The sequence below is a fragment of the Hemicordylus capensis genome, chromosome 3 (genome assembly GCF_027244095.1).
Source record: "Hemicordylus capensis ecotype Gifberg chromosome 3, rHemCap1.1.pri, whole genome shotgun sequence".
Classification (NCBI taxonomy): domain Eukaryota; kingdom Metazoa; phylum Chordata; class Lepidosauria; order Squamata; family Cordylidae; genus Hemicordylus; species Hemicordylus capensis.
Genome location: NC_069659.1, coordinates 111416645 through 111429240, shown reverse-complemented (window position 1 = coordinate 111429240; position 12596 = coordinate 111416645). Strand labels below are relative to the sequence as shown.

Genomic DNA, 12596 nt, shown 5'->3' with positions numbered 1-12596 from the left:
GCAGAAGAGGGGCAACCAAGATGATCAGAGACCTAGAGCACCATTCTTATGAGGCAAGGCTACAACATCTGGGGCTATTTAGCTTAGAAAAAAGATGACTGTGGGGAGAGATGATAGAGGTCTATAAATCATGCACGCTGTGGAGAAAGTGGATAGAGAGAAATTATTCTCCCTCTCCCATAACACTAGAACCAGGGGTCATCCCCTGAAATTGGTTGCCAGGAAATTTAGGACCAGCAAACGGAAGTATTATCTCACACAACGCATAATCAGAATTTTCTGCCACAAGATATGGTGACAGCCAACAACCTGGATGTCTTTAAGAGGGGTTTGGATAACTTCATGGAGAAGAGGTCTATCAACGGCTACTAGTCTGGGGGCTATAGGCCACCTTCAGTCTCAAAGGCATGATGCCTCTGAGTACCAGTTGCAGGGGAGTAACAGCAGAAGAGAGGGCATGCCCTCAACCCCTATGTGTAGGCTTCTAGTGGCATCTGGTGGGCCACTGTGTGAAGCAGGATGCTGGACTAGATGGGCCTTGGGCCTGATCCAGCAGGGCTGTTCTTATGTAAGATACAGAAGGATCATTTTGCTAGGTTGGAGACTGCATATGGTATTTCTATTTTAATTTCTTCCTATAAAGACATGCATAAGCAATCATTTCACATCAATTTTTGAATTTGCAAGCTTCCAATAGTCTACTTTAAGCATGAAATACAAATACTTTAAAAAAAATTGCAAAGCAAAAAACAAACAAACCCAAAAAAACACAACCCAAGAAATGATTTGAATATTATTGTATGGCAATTTATGCAATAATTTCTGAAGTCTGAAAGATGATATAGAACCTTTAATCAGAGCCAAGAACCATCAATGAATAATACATGACACCCTATAAATTAAGACAAGGATGATGATTATGCAGAATAAAGAAAATAAGAAATTTCCAGTTACAGAAAGGATAAGAACTATACAGTTATGGATTTCTCCCTCTAAAGGTTCAAGCCATGACCAAAACCATGGGCAGAGGAACACCAGAGAAATGAATAGGTCAAACTTAAATCTCAGCTCTGAGGCAACAGCTCACTGGATTGAACATAAAGGTGTGATTGCCTGGCATCATGGTCCAAGATCTAGAGTGATGAACTTGACTAATCCAATCATCTTTGGACCAGGCACCAGAATAGCAGAATACTATCTACTCTGTGTAGTGTAGTTCAGTTGAGCTGTACTGTAGAGACTGAGGGATTGGATGATGGAAGGGTAGTACCCTACTGCTGTAGGCACTGAGTGATACTACACACTTGCTAGTGAATGGCCAAGGTATTTCTTAAAAGGGAAAGGATCTCCTCAGACCTGTTGAAAGATATTCGTTGGTTGCTGATCTAGGCATTACAAGTGATTAAGCCTGTAGACAAGGCTAGAAATTGGTGCCTACTCTCCAGCAGGAGGAGAGATCTCTTTGGGGGAGAGATCACTAGCTCTGCTCTACTGCCGATTCAGAAGATTAAATTTAATTTGCAGCTGCACAGCAATTTAAGCCAGTCCATAGTTTCAAAGTCTCATTCTAGCCCTATTCACACATTATGTTGAACTAGTGTTTTCAGGCCTGTTGAAATAACGGGCGCTAGTAGGGGAGAGTTTTTCCCCCCTGCCCCACTCCCTCTCGCCTTTGCCCCCCTGCCTCTTGCCCGAGCAACCTGTCCCTTGTCCTTGCCCTTTTCCCCCCTCCCTCTTGTCCGAGCCCTCATTACCCGATCCAGCCCGCGACAGTCAGGCGAAGTAAAAGCATATTTTCTGAAGAAGAGAGGAGCTCGCGAACAGAGCTCCTCTCTGTGCTAAGCCACTGCCCTAACTGCCGCTATGGACACAAAGGACGCAATAGGTGTCCTTTGCGCCCAAAGCATCAGTTTGGGAAGAGGCTTAGCACAGACAGGAGCTCTGTTCGCGAGCTCCTCTCTTCTTCGCAAAATATGCTTTTACTTCGCCCGACTGTCGCGGGCTGGATCGGGTAATGAGGGCTCGGGCAACTGGGAGGGCGGGCGGCGGCCGCGGAGGCATTCTCATGGGCCATTCTGGCCCTTAATCATTTGGGGGGGATCGGGGAAGGAGTAATTGGACAGCTGGGAGGGCAGGAGAGTGGTTGGCCGCTGCGGCCGCAGCGGGAAACATTTGGGGCAAGGGTAATTTTGGGGCCGGGCAAGGGCCCCAAAGTCTACCAGCCGCCAGGCCTCGGCGGCGGCTCTGCCACCACCTCAGCCGGCTTCCCCCGCCACCTCTTCCTTCCGCCCGGCTTCGGCGGCGTGGCCAGGCCTCAGCCATGGCTCCGCCGCCGCCTCAGCCGCGCCTCGGCCAGTTTCCCCCGCCGCCTCTTTCCTGGCTTTGCGGGGCTTCACTGGCTTCTTCGGGGCAGCCGCATCTGGCCGCCCAACATGGCCACCGGGTGCTGGCGGTCGTGTCTCCCTCGGACTGTTCTGAGCATGCGCTCCGCGCATGCTCAGAACGGCTGAGGGAGGCACAAACACACGCTTGGTTGTCCACGGACGGACACCAAGCCTTTTATTAGAGAGGATGCACATACAATCTGTGTACAGTATACACACAAAGAGATCTGTACACATGTACAGTTTTTCACACATAATTTCCAATGCACATATAGTAGTAAACCTATGTATACCTTGCATATGAAATCCCAGTCAATATGGAACATTACAGCCATGTAACCATGCAAATATATACCTTAGTATAGTTTGTGTAGCATGTCAAAAAGGGTGAGTGGGGCTATGAGATGTCCCTGTGTAATAGGTGGAATTATACACAGTCACAAAGAGGTGACTGCAGTGCTAAGTGACAATATGGATGGCTGGGAAAGGGGTTTGATAATGAATGAAAAGTGGCAGAACCATGACCAGAATAAGGTGGACCTCTTTGACCTTTATATGAAGAGACTGGGAAGTGGTACACCAAACAGAGATGGTCAATGACCAGAAATGGGACGATGTGCAGACCACTTCAAGTCATCCAACTACCTTTAATGATTGGGCGCCATGGGGAAGTAACTTGCCTAGGGAGCAAGAGGTTGCTGGTTCGAATCCCAGCTAGTACGTTTCCCAGACTATGGGAAATACCTATATTGGGCGGTAGTGATATAGGAAGATGCTGAAAGGCATCATCTCATACTGTGCCGGAGATGGCAATGGTAAACCTCACCTGTGAAGAAAGAAAAAGAAAACCACATGGCTCTGTGGTTACCCAGAGTCAACGCCAACTCAATGGCACAACTTTATTTATTTATTTATTTATTTATTCAATTTTTATTCCGCCCTTTCGAGCTGGCTCAGGGCGGTTTACAATTAAAAAACAGAAATCATTAAAAACAATTAAAACAGAAATGCAAATATAAACACCAATTTAAAAACATCTTAAAAAACAATTAAACGATCAAAACAATTAAAACCCTGAAAACCAGGTTAACATTAAAACAATTAAAACTAATTAAAAAGCCTGAAAGGCCAGGCCAAACAGATGGGTTTTAAGGGCTCTCTTGAAGGTCAGTAAAGAATTAAGATTACAAATTTCTGCTGGGAGTGCATTCCACAGCCCAGGAGCAGCTACAGAGAAGGCCCACCTCTGAGTCACCACCAAATGAACTGGTGGTAACTGGAGACGGATCTCCCCAGATGACCTTAACGTGCAGTGGGGATCATGTAAAAGAAAGCGCTCTCTAAGATATCTCGGACCCAAGCCATTCAGGGCTTTAAAGGTAATAACCAGCACTTTGTATTTTGCCCGGAAACATATCGGCAACCAGTTTCAAAACAGGCATCATATGGTCTCTCTGGGTTGCCCCAGAGACCAATATGGTTGCCGCATTCTGAACTAACTGAAGTTTCTGGACTACGTACAAAGGCAGCCCCACATAGAGCACATTGCAATAGTCAAGCCCGGAGGTTACCAGCTGATGCACCACTGTTTTGAGGTCATCCTCTTCAAGGAATGGGCGCAGCTGTCGAATCAGCCAAAGCTGATAGAAAGCACTCCTGGCCATGGCCTCTACCTGAGATACCAGGGTGAGGCCTGGGTCGAGGAGTACTCCCAAGCTGCTCACCTGCTCCTTCTGGGGGAGTGTAACCCCATCCAGCACAGGAAGATCTAACTCATCCCTTAGATTCTGAGCCCCCACAATGAGCACCTCCGTCTCGCATTAAACTTTACCTTTAATGTGAAAATAGGCCAGTGCAGACATTCCTTTAGTGACTTAGAATTGCCATGATGTACAATTCAAGAATAATTTATTATACCAATCACCCACTTTGATTATTAAACTACTGATGAGAAATAAAAATTATTTGATCAAGGTTCTTTTCCTTACCAAATATTGGTTGGAACAGAAAGGACCATTAGCCCAGGGACAGAATGGTGTTTGCTGTGTTGGTTTTTGGGGGGTAAGGTAGATGATATCACACACACACACACACACACACACACACACTGTGTTCATTAGACCATTTTCAGCTTGATCTTATATGCTGTGCTGGTACAACAGTTGGTGCTGCCAGGATTGTACATGTACCCACAAGTCCCCCAGTGCTATTCTGAAATCTGTACGGGGTTGTATCAAGGATCCTGAGCAGGCTGTTATTCCTACCCTTTGCACTAGAAATACCAGTATCCCAGCACAAGGCTTTTCAGGAGTGAAAAGATGTGATTCTAAGGGCACACTGCTATTTTCAGCTATCAGATATACCAAGATAACAAGTCCAGTCCCCCAAAGGGCATGGATTGAACCTGTACTAATACCACATCCATCTGTGTACTATACATGATCCAGATGTCTTATGGGAGTTTTCACCACAGTCCCTCTTATTGGCTGTGTCACCTGTACTGATCCTGATACCCTCCAGTCTCCTTTATGGACAAGCAGGAATCAGCAGAAAGACCTGCACAATTTCTATGGAAACACTATGACCATTTCAAAAGGTTCAACATCGATGCAATAAAAGATGCAAACTCAACATTAAGAAACCTAGCATGGCCACTTTGTGCATCTCCATGTGCATAAAGCTACATCAGGTTTAACAGACCAGATGAGAACTGAGCTGTGCATTTCTCTCTCTGCATCGATCCATGTCAACTGCATGATTCTCTGGGTAGCTGGGGGGTTATAGTTATACTTTTAACATAGTTATACCTTTGCTCCATCACATTCTAGAAGAACATTTACTCAGATACATGCAACAATCTTTTGAACCTTTGTTTCTGTCTCAGTGTTTTAAAAAACCCAATAGTTGTGGGGTTTTTTGGTGTTTTTTTTAAGTTGGGGTGTTTTGTTTTGTTTTCTGTTTTGTGAACAAAGGTGGAAAAAAGAATGTAAAATTTATCTCTGTTAGATAAATGTTATCTGTGTGGACTACCAGCCAAGTGCCACAGTAGCATGGTGGGGCAGCTGTGCTGTCACCTGCTGCATTTGTTTAGCTGTAATGCAATGCACCAATACCCATTGCTGGTTCTAGAGATTCATTGGTGGGGCATTACTGACCAAAATGGAGGATACCAGCAGCAAAGGGTCACAGCTACCATTAAGGTAAACCCCTACAAGGCTTTCAAGGAGGCTTACCATGATAGCAGCAATCCGAAGTACATCAGTAGCAAGATGAGCTACTGGTGGTGCCATCTCTATTTACTTATAAGGCAATACACTTGACCCCTCGGTTGCATCACTAGATGTAGCAACAGAGATCAGTGCCTTGTATTATAGGTAAACAAAGATGATGGACACCAGCAATACAGCTGCTGAAGAGCGTTCCAGACTGCCACTAAGATCAGACTGCCACTAAGACCTAGGTAATTTTGGAACCTGGACCTAAAGGCCATTGGAGCCCACCACCACCACTACCATAAATGAAGCATCATCATGCTTGGCCAGACGACCACACCACCCCTGACAGACTAAAAAAGATTTGAGGACCCCCAGGGGCTGTGGAGGCCCTGGACTTAAGCCTGGAAGTCCAGGGGTAAGAGTGCCTCTGACTAAGATAAGCATCTACAAGGATTTGGGAAAGTGGTGGCGGCAGTAGGATGGTCTGGAGTTTTCTATGGTAAGCTGTACTACTACTGCTGCCAGCAATCTTTGTTTGCCTATAATACAATGGCACCAGTTTTGAGAATACTTACCTTGGGGCCCATGATATCGGGAGAAGCTTGTAGTACTTCTTGGTTGCTACACTGATGATCACTGTCTTTTCTTTTTTTTAACCAGGATCTCAGATTTAATCAATGGCCCTTTCATGGCCCTGGACCCTTGACCCCAGCTGAACTACCCCGGCCCATCCTGTTTTCTTGTCTACTCAGCATGAACTACTAGATGTAATCATAGACTTTATACAAATGCTCAGTATTGTTTTTCTAAATCATCTGATGTACTATAGGTGCCCATTCATGTTCTATATGCAAAGTGTGCTATAAGGTGTTCATACTGTTCTTGACTGCTCCTTCCTCCTAATCTCCAGATTGCTGCCATTATAAAGGGCCAGAAATATCATCACGATACATAGAAGCATTCTACGCTTGTGTGTCCATTTGGTTCTTTCCTTTGTAATGTGATACATTCCATTTCTTTGTGTCCATTTGCTCTTCTCTGCAATTAAATTAAATTGCAGAGAGAGAATTTATGAAGATTTGAGACAGCATAAAAGCAAGTTGTACAGGACAAAGTGGTTTACCGTTTATTGCTTTGAACACAGGGTGGTAGATACTTGGGACCACTATTTTTAAGGCAAATGTACTTAATGATGAGGGTATTCCCTGCCCCAAGCCCTAGATCAAACTCATTCAATTGTCTCCATAAGCGATGCTATTGGGCCTGTTTATTTTTAATTTTTCATGTGCATATCTGCTGTTTTTACAAGTCACAGACTAACTCCAGAAGCTTCTCCATACAGCCGATAATACGGAGCCAATATCATAGCCTATGAAAACATGACAGTGGTGTTAGCAGAAATTAGGCCTATTCATCTGCTCTGAAAATAAAATGAACCATGGCCTGTATGGTATCCTTCATCAAGCAGGGTGGGAAACTTGAACATCTTCGTGATGCTCCCCAGCTAATTGGGCAAAGAGGCACCTTTAAAAAGTGGTGATTCTCTTTATTAGTCTACTTTCCAGTAGGCTTATGAGATCACCCAGCATTCTGTGTGTGTGTGTGTGTCCATGTGTCCCCCACCCCCATCAACTTGGCAACATCTGGACCAATATGAACCAAATTGGGTACAGTTGAAAGGACACCTCAACGGCGTAGATTCTGATGTTGTCATCCACTCCAATACAAGATGGCAGACATGTGAACTTTTGAGGCGCAAGTGAGCTAACTTTTGAACTGCTTAACCAATTTGAACCAAATTTGCTACAGCTGCAGGGACACATAGGGATGCCCAAATGGCGTAGTGAGTGATGATGTCATCCACTCCAATTCAAGATGGCGGCTGTGTGAACATCTTAGGTGCAAGTGGGCTAATTTGTGGACTGTCTAACCAACTTAAACCAAATAATGTACAGTGGCAGAGAGTGACACAAAAGAACACCTCAATGGTGTAATTTGTGATGGTGTCATCCACCCCGATCCCAGATGGTGGATGCTTAAACTTTTGAGGCATGTGGGCTAACTTGTGTGCCACTTAACCAATCTGAACCAAATTTGCTACAACTGCAGAGACACATAGGGATGCGGAAATGTTGTGTGGTGATGATAATGATGCCGAAATTGGTGTGTGATGATGTCATCCACTCCAGTTCAAGATGGAGGCCACGTGAACATTTGAGGCACAAATGGGCTAATTTGTGAACTGTCTAACCCATTTGAACCAAACTGGGTACAGTTGCAGTGAGTAACACACAGGAACACCTCAATGACATAGTTTGCAATGATGTAATCTACACTGATTCAAGATGGCAGCCGCTTGAACATCTGAGGTGCAAGCAGGCTAATTTTTGTACTGCTTAACCAATTTGAACCAAATTTGCTACAACTGTAGAGACACATAGGGACAGATTGTGACATTGTGACAGTGCAGATTGTGACAATGTCATCCAACCCAGTTCAAGATGGCAGGCATGTAAACTTTTGAGGCACAATTGCACTAACTTGTGGACTGTCTAACAGATTTGAACCAAATTTGCTACAGCTGCATGGACACACAGTGATGCCCCTATGGTGTAGTTTGTGGTGATGTCATTCACCCTGATCCAGGATGGTGGATATGTGAAATTTTGAGGTGCAAGTGTACTAACTTGAGGACTGTCTGATTTGAACTAAATTTGATACAGTTGTAGTAAGTAACACACAGGGACACCTCAATGGTGTAGTCTGTAATGATGTAATTCACCCCAATCCATGATAGTGGATGCATGAACATTTGAGGTGTAAGAGATCAAACTTGTAGACCTTGATTTGAACCAAATTTAGTCCAAAGTAGGCTGATTAGTTCTTACTAGAACAACTTGTTTAATGGGGGGGGGGGCAACTGGCCCTATCCACCCCCAGCACACCCTCCAGTGACTGTTGCTGGTGTCTATCTTATGTTTATTTTTAGATTGTGAGCCCTTTGTGAGGACAGGGATCCATCCAGGGGCATAGCTAGGGGAGAGGGGGCCATGTTCACCCCTCTCTCTGGCAGCCCAGAGGGAGATAATGAAGACGTTAGGGAGGGGTGGAGCTGGGGGCCCTTAGGGAGCTCAGACACCTGGGTTCTTTGAACTCATCCACTCAATTATAACTACACCCCTGGATCCATCTCTCTCTCTCTCTCTCTCTCTCTCTCTCTCTCTCTCTGTAAACTCCTTTGGAAACTTTTGTTGAAAAGCAGTATATAAATATTTGTTAAAGTGTTGTAGTGTAGTGACGTAGGGCCAGTTCAGATGATACAACTTCTGGCACATCTGATAAGGATGGGGCCATTATGCCATGAGGGCACCCACAGTGATGTCAGGGGAGGACATCCGAATGCAGTATCAATGCATCATTGTATTCAATCAGAGCTAGATGGACCAAGGATCTTACTCAGTATAAGGTAGCTATATATACATCATCCAATGAACATCATGGCTGAGTGAGGATCTGAACCCAGGTCTCCCTGATCCTAGGTCTGACACTCTAACCACTACACCAAGAAGTTGCCTCAAAGCTGTCCACAGCAATCCGAGACTGCATTCCTGTTAGAAAGGTGTGTAACATTGTGTGGAGAAAGGCCAGAAGATTGCACATCATGACGACTCCTATGTTTGTAGCATTTCCATTATGAGCACAACTCCCTCGGATGAGGTACAAGTTGATGAACATGGATAGAATGATCATGGGAAATTCTTCCATCTAATCCCTTGCTTTTTGAGAGGTAGGAAGTCAGCTGCTTGAGAAATGAGCGTAGTGTTGTATCAACCTCCTCCTTAAGAATCAACAGATCCTTTTACAAACAGAATTAAATTCAAGAGATCAGCTACAAGCTCCTTCTCTTTCACAGCCTCAGCAGTAGCAATCCAGTAAGACTCTGCATCAGTGAAAAGGAAGGAATATTTTTTCTATAGTATATTGCACCTGCAGTGAAGGACTAATCAAATATGCAGACAGCATTAAAATGCAAGGGACTGCACCATTCTAGAGGATTATTAGATGCAAGTGGAAAATTGTACCATAAAGAATAACTGGGACTTGCTGGGACTTCAAAAGGTGCCAAGAGTGGGGAGGAGAAAAGGAGGAGGAAGTCAGGAGCCGGGGATGGAAGTATGGCTCCTAGAGGATGAACCACCCACCACCACCATTACCTGTCTTTCTGCAGAAGAACCAACTACCTGTGCAAGTCAATATTTGTTGCCCTGTCTTCTATAGCAGCTAACTCTTTGCTTTTCTCCGTAGAAGATCTGCTGAAGACTTCTGCCTGAGCAAGCTAGTCAAAACTGCCTCTCATTCAGCCATCTTGGATCCTCAACCTTGACCTTGACAATTGCACTTGAAGAGCAGAGCAGGAAACAAAGACAACCAAGAGGGGGGTGATACTGTAAAAAAAGAGTAAGTGCTTACCTGCATGCTTACTTGTGACCCCCTGTAGATGTCTTCACAGTGACGGGTAAGTAGGAGGGAACTACTAGTTCCCCTAGAGCACATGCTCCCACTACTGCCACTGCTTCCGTGATGTCTGAAGCTATCATTTTTGGTTGGAGAATGTTGGTAACTCACATCAGTTTGACTTTGTAAAGCCAACTTCAAACTTGCTTGGCTCTTAAGGATTAGAGTTTAATGATGAATCAATAACTTGGCTGGGCTTTGCAAGGTCTTAAGACCCTACGCTGTCTATATTATAAAAACTTCCACTTCAAGCTCACCATTTGCAGTACACAATTATATTGTGAACCGCCCAGGGACCTTTCTTGTTTGGGGCAGTATATAAATGTACTAAATAAAATACATACATCCACTGGACAAGGGGGGAACAAATGTCCCTAGGCCCAGAGGGTCAAGGGGCCCACAAGGTTTGGGGTGTGCCCTGCTGCCATCGCCATTTCCACACCAGGTGCTGCTGGGGCATGAGGCGTTTGCATCTGTGTGATGGGAAGAAGCATACTGGGGCTTCCTTTCTCCTCCCCCCACACTTACTCCTCCAGCAGACCGCTCCTCACTGGTGATCCACCCCTTGGCCACCATGCAGGAGTCACTGGGGGAGGAGCTGACTGGCCCTGATCTGCAACTACCCCAGCAGAGGACGGTGTCCCCCAGCAGCCCCCACCCCAAGCTCCAGATGGTCAAGCCAGTGCTGCTGCTGGCCACTATGGCAACCACCCTCCCGAAAAGCTCACCAAACAATGAGTTCAAGACATGGGGAGGGGAAGGCTTAGGGGAGTTAGGTTGCCCCTCTCCCTTGTATCTGACATCAGATGCAGGGGGCATGGTTTGGGGCATGGCTTGGGGCTCTGGGGCACAAATGTGCTTTGCACATTCAATGGAGGCCCCTTGTCTAAACTTTGTCCCCTGGCTGCTGGGAACCTCGCTACACTCCTGGGATAAACTACCACATTTTCAGGTTGCTGTGGCAAACATTAATTAAACCATGGTGACATATTAAGAGGTTGTTCTCACAAACAGCTATTCTGAGCCTAGCGCAGCAATACCCGGGTAGAGCTAGCTATGAGAACTGCTGGGAACAAACCCGATCCTGGCGCTCCTCAGATGGGTAGCCTGGGTTTCCTAACCAGGCTAGAAGGGCATGCGCACACTCTCTTCTATCTTACCACCCAGTCATGTGGATACTCGGGCTGCCAGCAGACTGAGTGTCCATAGTGCTGGGCAGAAGGAGCAGCATGGCAGAAGGAAGTTTCTCAATGCACCATGCTGTTCACTTGGTGCATTGTGAGCTTCCTGGAGTCTGGGCATCCTTCCCTCCACCTCTCCCTCACCACACCACTCACCTCCCTGGTGCTCATGTGGTTGTACGGGTGGCAGAGGCCTAGTCAGGCTCCAGACTGTGGGGTGTGAGAAGCAGGTAGGCTCCTGTCTTCCCCCTAACCCTCCCCAGGATGGTAATTTTGGTTGTGTGAGTGATCTTTCTATATTTCAAAGGAAGAAACATACATTCTCTGAGGGAAGGTAGGATGCCTCCTTGTCTTAAGGAGGCAATTATTAGACTGCTTCTGAAGAAGCCTACCTTGGATCCCTCAGACTTGAACAACTACAGACCTGTCTCCAACTTTCCTTGGCTGGGCAAGGTAATTGAGAAGGTGATGGCCTCCCAGCTCCAAACAGTCTTGGAGGAAACTGATTATCTTAACCCATTTCAAACTGGCTTTCAGGCTGGCTACGGGGTGGAGACTGTCTTGGTCGGCCTGATGGATGATCTCCAATTGGGAATGGACAGAGGAAGTGTGACACTGTTGGTCCTTTTAGACCTCTCAGTGGCTTTCGATACGATCGACCATAGTATCCTTCTGGAGCGACTGAGGGGGTTGGGAGTTGGAGGCACTGCTTTGCGGTGGTTCTGCTCCTACATCTGCTGGTAACCTCCAGACTGGATTACTGAAATGTGCTCTATGTGGGGCTCATCTCAGAAAGACCATATAACTCTTGTATTGAAGGAGCTACACTGGCTGCCGATACGTTTCCGGGCAAAATACAAGGTGCTGTTTATAACCTATAAAGCCCTAAACAGCTTGGGCCCTGGGTATTTAAGAGAACGCCTTCTTCATCATGAACCCCACCACCCACTGAGATCTGCTGGAGATGTCCGTCTGCAGATACCACCAGCTCGTCTGGTGGCCACTCAGGGACGGGCCTTCTCCACTGCTGCCCCAAGGCTTTGGAATGCGCTCCCTAGTGAAATAAGAGCCTCCCCATCTCTGACAGCTTCTAAAAAGTCTTTAAAGACACATCTGTTCACCCAGGCTTTTAATTAATATTGTTTTAATGGTTTTAATGCTGTTTTAAAATATTTTTAAAATAATTTTAAATTGTTGTAATGTTTTAAACTTTTCATTTTTGTTTTAATGAATGTTTTACTTTGTTTTTATTTTGTTGTAAAGCACCCAGAGACGTAAGTTTTGGGTGGTATAAAAATATA

The 12596-nt window shown here is 45.6% G+C and overlaps 1 protein-coding gene across 1 annotated transcript in view; it reads left to right on the top strand.

Moving 5' to 3' along the window:
• PTCHD1 (patched domain containing 1) overlaps window positions 1–12596 on the top strand; it is a 336092-nt gene that overhangs the window by 175142 nt on the left and 148354 nt on the right. The window contains exon 2 of the transcript XR_008318636.1: window positions 9905–10057. The gene's annotated coding sequence lies outside the window, so the exon portion shown is untranslated. The remainder of the gene's footprint in view (window positions 1–9904; window positions 10058–12596) is intronic.